Source organism: Pteropus medius, unplaced genomic scaffold, assembly GCF_902729225.1.
Source record: "Pteropus medius unplaced genomic scaffold, Ma_sr-lr_union100, whole genome shotgun sequence".
Lineage (NCBI taxonomy): Eukaryota > Metazoa > Chordata > Mammalia > Chiroptera > Pteropodidae > Pteropus > Pteropus medius.
The window spans coordinates 12,905,000-12,905,660 of record NW_024349804.1 but is presented as its reverse complement, the minus strand read 5'-3'; positions in this window follow the sequence as shown (position 1 = coordinate 12,905,660).

Sequence of the window (661 nt, the reverse complement as noted above, 5' to 3'; positions counted from 1 at the left end):
GTGAGCGGGGGGGAGGGGACCGTGTCCAGGGGACTCCATGCTGGCCTTGACACTCACGGGACAGGTGGGGTGGACAGCAGGACGCAGGGCTGCCCTAAGGTGTCTCTGGAGGCTGCACAGGGCCGGGCGGGGGGTGAGGGTTGTGGCAAAGGTCCAGAGGACCCGGACCCTTCTCGCGCCGTCTGTGCCGGCTCCACGCACTGGGCCCTGGGCCCAGCCCGTCCCCATGGTCTTGGGTCTTGAGGATAATTTGCAGGTGACCTCTGGAGAGGGCACCCAGGAACCCCAGCTGGTGGGTGGGAGTGGTGGGGAGAGAGAGACCTCAGCACCCCTTCCTCCCTGTGGTCTGGGAGTCCCCATCTGTGACACAAGGGCACTGGACTCGAGGGGTCCCCCACTCCAGAATGCTGGGAGCTGTTCTGGATGCCTGGCTTCACACCGGGGCCTCCTGTCCCATAGGGGAGATGAGTTCATGTCCCCGGGGCTTCATTCCAAGCCAGCAAGTCAGAAGCCTGGGCTCCGGGGTTCCCCACCCCCAGGAAAGGCTGGGCCACCTGAGAGCACTGCCTGGGATGGGGATGGGGATGGGGATGGGGGTGGGGGAGAGGAGAGGGAGCCTGACTTCCGGTTTCAAGGCAAAAGGTGCGCCCGCCATACTCAT